This window comes from Drosophila virilis, chromosome 3 (assembly GCF_030788295.1).
Source record: "Drosophila virilis strain 15010-1051.87 chromosome 3, Dvir_AGI_RSII-ME, whole genome shotgun sequence".
NCBI classification, from domain to species: Eukaryota; Metazoa; Arthropoda; class Insecta; order Diptera; family Drosophilidae; genus Drosophila; species Drosophila virilis.
In genome coordinates, this window is record NC_091545.1 from 24,137,389 (window position 1) to 24,146,589 (window position 9,201).

General features: G+C 41.2%; 2 long non-coding RNA genes across 2 annotated transcripts in view; one reads left to right on the forward strand and one right to left on the reverse strand.

Moving 5' to 3' along the window:
- Positions 1 to 9,201, forward strand: part of LOC116650630 (uncharacterized) — a 33,646-nt gene extending 24,445 nt beyond the window's left edge. The window contains exons 2-4 of the long non-coding RNA XR_004303640.2: positions 8,206 to 8,339; positions 8,402 to 8,589; positions 8,671 to 9,201. This is a non-coding gene — a long non-coding RNA (uncharacterized lncRNA). The remainder of the gene's footprint in view (positions 1 to 8,205; positions 8,340 to 8,401; positions 8,590 to 8,670) is intronic.
- Positions 3,122 to 5,150, reverse strand: LOC138911127 (uncharacterized). The gene is made up of 3 exons (XR_011416464.1): positions 4,712 to 5,150; positions 4,463 to 4,647; positions 3,122 to 4,404 (listed from the first exon to the last, which is right to left on the reverse strand). It is a non-coding gene; the product is annotated as an uncharacterized lncRNA (long non-coding RNA).

The following is a 9,201-nucleotide window of genomic DNA, read 5'->3' on the forward strand; positions in this document are numbered from 1 at the left end:
AGGCGTGGATCTGTAGAGGATGCGGATAAGGATGCAGTCATAGTCGCAGTCGCAGTCGCAGTCGCAGTGGTTGTGGCGGTGGCGTTGGCGTTGGCATTGGCTGTGGCGGTTGCATGGCTCAGTGCGCCTAAGCTTCGTTTGATGGTTGACGTTTTGAAGCGTTCGTGGCCCGGAGGCGTTAGTGGAGCTGGCAATGGCACCGGCATTAATAGCTGTGTGCAACAATACAGCCATGTTGCAACACTTGGTTGCGGATTTGGCGACATTGTCGCATGATTTGAAGATTTCCAGCTGGCGACAAGTTATCAAGACGAACGTGACTAGCAAACAGTTGGCTTAACTTTTTCTGCCACATCGACTTGCCCCGACTCACCGACTCGCCGACTCGCCAAGCCGACCCAGAAAGTTGCCACAAAGCCAAAGCTGCCACTGACAGGCGATAGGGCGATAGGGCGTTTAGTCTGAATTTGTGCCACACTGTTTAAGTAAACTAGTGGGCACAACTTTGCGGTGTGTATGATGCAAATGTGCATACCAAATCCTGTGGGCTGCAAATCATCGTGAAACTAATCAAACTCTTACTGCAACTTAAAAAAAAAAACTTTGAGAATGTTCTAAAACTTGTTACTAAGAAAATCAGCAGAGATGCGCGAAAGCTGCAACTAGGCTCAAAGAATCGAAAAAGGATATATTCTTTTTCCACTTTCTGCCAAAAAACCTATACCTTTAAGACTGTGAAACCTCCCGTGTAATATTTTTCAATTGAACATTTGTCATGTGAACCATTAGAAAGATAGGTCAGCCTAATCAAATCTATGGCACAATGCTCATTAATGAGCTGCTGGTAAATTTTGCAGCTAAAGCAAATAGAAAACTAAGTTTGCTCGAAAGCAATATTTCAAAATACGAAAAATCAGCAAGCGAATTGATAATGAGACAATGATAGTACACAAAGAAGTGTGGGGGGCGACAAAGCATGATCATAGCGGAAGGCAGGCATTCGGGCCGAATGAGACTTCATCATAAAGGGCACTTCGCAAAGGTCGTGAGCATAAATTTCAAAATTGTTTTGACGTTATTAAAGCGTCGCCAGCGTCTAGAGAACAATTCGCCAGAATGAGCCAACGAAACGAGCAAACGAAAGGCATTGATGAAGTACATCAACATGAGCATCAGCATCAGCAGCAGCAGCAGCAGCAGCAGCAACCAGTGAAGATTGCGATGGCGACCTCATATGCCACAGGGCAAGTTTTGGCTTGAAACTTATGGCTACAGCGGCGCAGCGGCGGGGACTGAGCCGGGGCCCAGACCCAGACTCAGACCCAGACCCAGAGCAAGACCGGGAAAGCATTGTGCTGCTTATTGAGAGTGGTGACTGGTGGCCTGGCCTGGCCGGAGCGGGCCTGGCGATGCTGTGCGGGTGATAAGTAACATGAATCACGTTTTATTTTGCCTTTGGACTTTAACGATGCAGTCGGCGACGTGGGCTGAGGATGCTGCTCGACTCGCTGACTGGCTCAATGGCTGACTGACTTCGCCTTCGACTTCGAGTAAGTCTGAAACTGCGACTGGGACTGGGACTGGCACTGGGACTGGGACTGAGACTGGGACTTTGGCAAAGGTCAGCCCATAGTACAAGTCCCAGCTCCCTGCTCCCAGCTCTCAACTCGCAGCTCTTACAGTTCCCAATGACTCGCTGCTGCAATTTTTATTTACCTTTTGTGTACTATGAGAGTGAAGTTCTGCTCAGGTTTTGTATTATGCCTGGAGCGTTTTCAGTTCCTTTTTTTTGTTTTGTCTTTTGTTGTTGCCCTGCCTTGGAACGTGAGAATTTAATATTTCTTTTCATTAGCCACGGTCGTAGAAGTTCAGCTCGTTCAGAGGTGGGGTGTCTAGTCCCTAGAGTGGGGGCGGAGGCGTTCAGGTTCCGGCTAGAATTTTACGGTACCTTGATGAGAGACAGGCGACACTTACAAATTTCATGGTTCCATTTAAAAAAGGTCGCACCAACTGTGAAACAAATGGCAAATAAATTATGCCGAAAGGCCAATGGCTAAACTAGATGTGCGGCAGAGATTTTAAGAGCTTTTCAAGATGAAATATTTGGTCAATGATTGCCGAGTAGCTTACCAAGAGCTGCTGGCATTAGAAACAGTATAGCTACATTAAGCTTTCTTATGACTTGTATACCCTGTAACCATATTTTAATATCAAAAAGTTATGTAAAAGTTGTGTAAATATATGTTAAATCCAGTAGAAGGCATCTCCTGGATATCAAGACCGACAGACTCGAAGAATTTATGGCACAATAAATGTTTACTGTATTCCATATAGAAATACATGTTTGCATTTGTATCTCAGAGGGTCAGTTATTTTTATTTGCCGCTTTGGAATTGAATCATTTTATGCTGCCCTCCCATTTTCCCCTTTGTTCCTTTCTTCAATGAGAGCTGCTCTGACTGCCCGTTGCCCTTCTCATTTCGACAGCTTTGGGCGCTAAAAAGAAATTATGACAATTAAGGGAAGCACGCGCCAGTCGAAACCGCAACATAAATCAGATTAAGGCCAGTGGCTACCATTCCTGCCTCACCACCCATGCGGCGCATGGATTGTGACCACACGCTGACAGCCTTTGTGGCAGTGGCTTTAATTACTGAACGTGGCAAAAACAACTTTTTGGCCACCTGCTGCATGCTTTACGAGCATATCTTTGTGGCGCCCAACTGGCGATTACTGGTCTTAGCCCATTGCCCCTGATCACAAGTAGTTTCCTAAGGCAGCTATCCCCGGCTCGGCTCGGCTCAGCTCAGTGGAGTTGAGTTGAGTTAAGTTTAGTTTAGTTTAGTTTCACTTTACAGCACAGCGTGAGGTCTCATCAGTGCTCGCCTTTTATGGCATTCGTGCATTAAAATTTGTAGCCTGTTTCATCATACGATTCACATTTGAATACATCTATGGAAACACAGAAATTTATGCGGCACCACTAAAAGCCCCAACTTTATCCATAAACCCGCAAAGTTGAAAGGCTGCCCAATCAGTTCGCTGAGTTATGCGCTTACTTTTTATACCCATCAATGGTAGCACAAATGGCGTATTATGTTTGTGCAATATTTCGTAATAGATAGCACCCCAGTTTGGTTTATTATTTTTAACAATTTGAAGCTTAGTCTCCCCTTGTTGAGAAATTATATTAAATGTTATACATTAAGCCACCGTCAGTAAAGTCAACTCTACACCCTTTGTTGGGTAAGGGCTGGGTATTTCATAGTCGGGCTGCTTTCTCGCAGCACTTTGCCGTAGCACTCTATTTGTGGAGCCTATCTAGTTGCGCATTTCATCAAATTGCCAGCGATAACTATAAAATTTTACAACATTTTCACCATCAAACTCAATTCATTTGCAGTTCGAACTTTGTTTAGCCTATTCCCATCCGCCACCTTTAGCCCTAGCCACCCCTTCGATAGGCACTACATAAAGAACTCAAATGTTTTCTCAGCTTGCCAAATTTACAGACGATATTTCCATTGCGTTATTTGCGATGCCATTAAAATCGATTTCGGATGCCCGAAAAACTTTTGCAGCAACTGTCATTAGTATTGTTAGTGGGCGAGGGAAAACTTTATCAATTTGTGGGCGTGGTTTTAGCTAATAATTTATGCCACCCCGCGCCGCGCGGCGCAGCGCAGCGCCGCACAGAGAGTTCACTAATGGCATTGTCGCCCCGGCCCAACATGACTCATCAGTAGTGAAGTTTGCAACGCCCTCCCGTCAGCCCCGTCAGCCCCATCAGTGCCATACGCCCCGTCGGTGCTGGGGCTTTGCTCGTATTTCAATTTGTGTCCATTCATTTTGTAGCGATTGTTTGTCTTCATTTCCGATGCTTAACCCTGATTGACATTCATGCCCCATCATTTATTCATTTGGCGCCGTTTTAATCCCGAAAGTTGAAGATGTCAGCCGAGTCCTTGCCGAAAATTTAATTGACTGCTCCGACAGAAATTAGCAGCCCACAAAAGTGCCTGCAATTGTCAGCAGCTGACAAATATTGGCACTCCCATTAGAAAGCCGGAAGGCAACTAAATGCTTCTCCCATTCCATACCAGGCGAGCCCCTTGAAGATTGTTCCGATTTTTTTGACTGGCTTCTCGACAGGATTGCCCGACGACTGCTGCGCAATTTGCTGCGATTTGCAGGCGTCTTATAAGAGCAATTGTGCTGGGGGGCTCAAGTTGTGCTAGTTGCCCTCGCTGGGGTTGTAAGTCGGACGAGCAATTAACTTTAGCATTGTTTGCGGCTTGCCCCCGCTCAACTATGCACGCCGGGAGTGTAGTTCCTGGAGACCCCAATGGTCATGAAATTTCATTGAGCACCAATGAAGCGCAGCTGTCGAGATTTTTGTGGCAACTAAGATTAGAGAGAACTACTGTGCATGATGCTATTATAGATTTTATTTACTTCATACCCAACTTCGTTCGCCAATTACTTGAATTTCTATTCGCACGTTGTCAAAGGGTCAAAGTCAATGAACACACACACACAGAACAAAAGTTTATCTTTTGGCAAGCTACATTTGGTCATTGCCTAATTGAAAATTCCAATTAAACGCGTCCACTTTTCACAGTTTTTCATTGGTGCTCGATTTTGCAGCTGTCAGCCAAAGTATTTGCAATTAATTAAATGAAAATCTCTTTCTTTACTTTTTACTACATACATAATATTTAGCTCTGCACAAACGAAAAACAAGTTAAATACGAGGGCAATTTTAATGTTGACCTTTTTTAACCAGATTTAAAACTTTTTTTGACCCTCAATTTTTCCCGTTTCTCCCGTATTTCGGCCAGGGTCTTCTGGACATGTATTGCTAACTTTTGGCCCGTTTCCAGCTTCCATTTCAGCTGAAGCTTGAACTGTTCCCAGGCGTCCGTCACGCTATACCACATGTCCGTCATATAACTGGCCAAGCCCGACTTTTTGGTCTGTCTTAAGAGATCCGTGTAGACGTATGTATGCGCTACGGCCAAAGATACGATTGTTAAGCAAAGCCAAAATTTGAAAGACATCTTTCTTAAGTGATTAAATTGGAGTTCGATAGCAACGAAATCTGCTGAAATTAAATTCTTATAAATCAAAACACGTGTTTCGAAATTTCCCAGCCTACTTGTACTCTTGAATTATCTTAGATGTCATTCCTAGCTACGGAGCTAACTGAAGCTCGACACAAAACATTTACACGTATGTCACATGACAGTTTTATTTGACTTAGTACGTTTCATTAATATACTGTTTTTATAGGTTGTTGCAGCATCCAATCCAATCCATATTTTATCAAATCGCTTTTAAGGACTGTTTAAAATTGTCAGGCTTGTCGAGAAATATCTCTTAAGCGGTTTTATTCCCTTTCGACACTTATACAATATTTTTGATCACTATTTTCTGTAGAGTTTCACGAGTCAAATGAAGGTGAACATCTTATTGACTATTGGGGTTCAATTGACGCGAAGGCAACGCGGATTCAACAAAAAGGGGCACAGCACATAGAGCAAGTCTCTTTTTGAGCTATTAGCGGACTGCACTTGTATATGCACATATGTATCTCTGTATATATATATAACATATATATGTGTATATACATTTTTGGCGATTATCTCTGCATACATATGATTGGGTGTGTGTTTTCTTAAGTGATACATACTTACATTTGTGTGTGGCTACCTACGAATGGCGCACACACGAATTTATGTATTGTATATTGCTCAAAAGAAGAATTTATCTTGATATAATTTGCTTGTTATAATTCCTGTGCGCCGAGAAACCATCGTAAGAACTGTAACTCTGCTTTGCTTGTCGTTAAGTTGACAAACTTGATATTTATTCTACAGCAGGTTTATTAGAGCCCATTCCTTATGGGCAACTGTTAAATACGCCAAGTACAATAAAATAAAATACCTCTGACCAAATTAGTTAAAATAAAAGGCAAGTGGTTGCATTACTATTTTATTCCAATTGATTTCAAAAACACCAACCTATCTAAGGGATATATTTTTCAATGTGGTCTTTTCAATGTATTAAACAAAATAATCCTGCATATTTAACATAGATTATACTCTCACACAACCAGCAATTGCCAAATGCGGCTATGCAGAGTCTTCAGCTGAGAGTGAAAATCAATCAAATTAACTCAGAACTAATTCGCGCGAGTGCAAAGGAGACAATAAATTCGGCGCACAGAAATTAGAGCAAGCAAATGATCTCAAGATAAAATATTCTTCGTGTGCGCGCCATCCAAAGGCAGATAACGCATAAACAACCACACACACGCATACACACACATGTACACAGCATGTTAGGAAACACACACCCAAACATATGTATGTATGCAGAGATAATTGCTCAATATGAACGTATGTTTGTGTATACTCGTGCTGGTGCATTATCTACTTATGCATCCCATGTGTGTATGTCGTAGGCAAAGAGAAAATAAGTATATATATATATATATAAATATATTTATTTATGTGCATGCGCAATGGAGCCTTGACCCATTGAACATTCTTTAATACATATCGCTGTTTAGTTATAAATATGATAACCATTAAGAGTTGTCGAATGGTTGTTTGTGTGGCGGTGTCTGTTAATATCATATTTAAGACAAGTTTTTTTTTAGTTTAGCTACATTTTATTTAAGAAAATTCCTAAGAAGCAAAGAATTAAATTGAAATATACATAGAGGCCGCTTCTGGAATATACCTTTCCACATTCATTCGGGCCAGGAACTTCTAATTTTCTGACACAGTTTAATTTTATAAAAGTGGGTTACAACAAATTATAGATGCGTCAGCCTGCTTGAACGGCATTGACTACAGGGTTCAAATTAACAGAGTGTTAAATTGTGAGTGCCGCGAGCAGACGAAAAACCCGGCGCACAGCAAATAAGCAAACGACCAAAATTCGAGTGAGAACTTTGCGACACATTGACCAGCATGCACACCCACACAAACAGACGTATGCGCTGAGAGCGCCAAAGTCAGAGATAACGAGTCACCTGTTTGTGCGTGTGTTCGCTGTCATTTATCTTCCTACGCTCATGCACTCACGACTCTTTTTGGTGCTGATCGCTGATTGGTCCAATCAATAATTGGTTGCCTGGTTGTTTGTCTGCTCTATTTTCTGAGCGCCGGTATTTTGGTTCGCTTTGGATCTGTACAACTTTATTCTGTTTAGTCGATATGGCATGATGCCATGCTGTGAGTTATAGTATGTAAAATCGATTATTATTTGTAAGGGCACCATTTAGAATGAAATACCTAGCTGGACTTGCACAGCCTAAAACTATTGGCATTAATAAACGAATTGCGTGAGCGCGAGTCTAAAAGCGAAAAGCGCATGTGCGCATGCCTACATACTTATAGTCGGCGATGCCTGCCTGTGCAGATTTCTGTGATTGCTTGCATAAAACTTAATTGCGCGAGCGAACACAAAGGAGGAATAGAGAAGTTAGAGCAAGTCGTGCTGCGGCTCACAAAAATTCGGGATCTTTCCCGAATATGTATGTAGATAATGGACAATCACACATATATCTGAACATTTTTGACGATTGTCTCTGCATGTTGTCTATTTGTGCATGTGTGTGATTGCTTGTAATATATCTAGCTTTGACTGGCGCTCACTTCAGTTTCTTGTCCACTTCTCGTCTGCGCAACATAATTTCGTTTTGGTTAATTGCCGGCAGTCGTGTTAAGCTGTTCAAAAATATAAGAAGTGAAAATTCTCGCGCAATTACCGTGCGTATTGCGTATGGTATATATATTTTGAGTCGTACGCATCTGGAGTACTGACACAGCAAAAAATCGTATTGAAAAGTTTGACCAAAATGTAATAAACATCCCATTCAAAGTTTATCAGAAAATAAAGAATGTTTTGCTTCGTTAAAATTTGTGAGAGCGCGATGAATAAGAAGATAACGTACTTGCAGTCATGTGCACCTACATACATACGTGCATATTTTGCTCTCAAGTGATATCCACATATGTATGTATGTATGCTTGCATGTGACTAGTTGTAAGTTATCTACCTTGGAAACGCTCTCACTCGGTTTAAAGGTCTGCTTGCTCAATTTTCTGTGCGCCAATTCAACATAATTTAACAGATAGAGAGCCATTCAAAACTATCAAAATACTAAATCATTTTGTATTTTTTATTTGTCAGCCAAATCTGCCATGGATAAGAAAACATTCAATATCGTTGGTACCTGGATAACCTTGATTTTTCAAATTCCATTCTGAATTATGACCAAAATGGCCGAGGTTAAAAGTCACAAATCCTACTAGGTACGCCATAAGGTACGTGCAAGATCGGACTCATATATTTAAGTTTGCATAAAATTTTTCATTTTGTCTTGTAGCCAATTCTGTCACGCCCGTGGACAGTACAATTCTCAGTATCGTTGGTACCTAGATGACATATGTGATTGGTTAATCCATACAATGAATAGTCATTTAAAGAAATGATAGTTTGTTGCCAAATCACGATCGGTATTGAATTAAAATTTTGTTCTGCTGTCTATTTAAAGTCTTTCACGATTGCTAAAAGGTATGTCTTTCAAAAAATCAATCGTATTTTAACCAATTTGTTTTATGCAAACTAATACATTCTATATTCTGTATTTTTCAGTCTAATCTGCCATGCCCATGGACAACATATAATCAACAATCAATTATGTCTTTAAAAGATCATCGGAAATTTGACGCCTTAAAGCGACATAATTCCGCCGAACATAATCGCCGCGTTGTTATTTCCATGGAAAAGCATTAAAGAATTTGTGTTTTTAAGTTTGTTTACAATCAGAAAATAGTCGCAAATGTTGGTACCTAGTTGACATATAAATCCTTGGTTATTCCATACCATGGAGATAGTCCTAGCGAACCTATAGGACCAAGTTCTTGCAAAATGCGCAAGAACCCAACCGGCGACGAGGGCGCCCCTTTTGGGTATGCAATGAAATTTTTTCGCCAGCCAAAAATATTTTTTGTCGACCTTCTGGGCATTTCTGTTCGCCTGGTATTTTGGCAGATTTTAAGAAAAATCTCGGCAGCCAGCGGTTGCCAACAGACGCCCCTTTTGGGTATGCAATGAAATTTGTCTAAAGACCGTAGATTTCGGATTTTTTGAATAAAAAACAGGATTTTCTTCTTTAATTGTAAA